General features: G+C 44.6%; 1 pseudogene; it reads right to left on the reverse strand.

Moving 5' to 3' along the window:
• LOC116563687 lies at positions 1-437 on the reverse strand (annotated as a pseudogene).
• Positions 438-1,098: the final 661 nt, after the last annotated feature.

The raw sequence follows: 1,098 nt of genomic DNA on the forward strand, positions 1-1,098 counted from the left end.
TTAAGAAGCAGAATTTTTATGTCCATTCAAAGAGTCTCTTATATCTTTCTCAGCCTTTTCACTTGCAGAGAGGAGTAAAAACTTCATGATAATGCATTCACACGGGATGCCCAATCTTTGTATTCTGTCCAGTTTCTTTCTTTCTTTCTTTTTTTTTTTTTTTTTTTTTATAAAGACGAGGTTTCACCATGTTGGTCAGACTAGTCTTGAACTCTCAACCTCAGGTGATCCACCCGCCTTGGCTTCCAAAGTGCTTGGATTACAGGTGTGAGCCACCACGCCCAGCCTTTGTCCAGTTTCTTTAAGATAAAAGATATGACTCTCAGTAGGGCCACATAGATGAGGAAGTTCTGTATGGAAGAGATCACATCCTTGTACGTCTTCTGTTTCATCTCCTCCAGGTCCAGCGTCAGTGTGAGGCCCTCAGTCTGGTACATCATGGCTCTGACTCACCAGCCTTCAGCTGCTGCACTCTGCTGTCAGTAGCTGCCTTGCACCCAAACTCAATTTAAAAAAAAATTTTTTTGAGACAGAGCCTTGCTCTGTTGCCCAGGCTAGAGTGCAATGGTGCAATCTTAGCTCACTACAACCTCTGTCTCTCAGGTGGCAATTCTCCTGCCTCAGCCCCACAAGCTGGGATTACACATGCATGCCACCATTCCTGACTAATTTTTGTATTTTTTTTCGCTTAGTAGAGACAGAGTTTCGCCATGTTGGCCAGGCTGGTCTCGAACTCCTGACCTTAGGTGATCAGCCCACCTTGGCCTCCCAGAGCTGGGATTACAGGTGTGAGCCACCACGCCTGGCCTTTTTTTTTTTTTTTTTTTAAGTTATTTTTTATAGAGACAGGATCTTGCTATGTTGCCCAGGCTGATCTCAAACTCGTGGCCTCAAGAGACACTCCTGACTCCAACTCCTAATGCTGGAATTAGAGATGTGAGCTGTTGTTCCTGACTTGTACTGAACTTTTTAGCCCACTGCTGAGACTGATTGATCAGAAAAAAGAGATTCCAAAAGGTTGCTGAGAAAAAGAAGGAGGAGGAGGAGGCGGAGGAGGAGGAAGAAGAAGAAGAAGAAGAGGAAGAGGAAGAAGGACAA

The sequence above is a fragment of the Sapajus apella genome, unplaced genomic scaffold (genome assembly GCF_009761245.1).
Source record: "Sapajus apella isolate SASKATOON/1434 unplaced genomic scaffold, GSC_monkey_1.0 scaffold36, whole genome shotgun sequence".
Classification (NCBI taxonomy): Eukaryota; Metazoa; Chordata; class Mammalia; order Primates; family Cebidae; genus Sapajus; species Sapajus apella.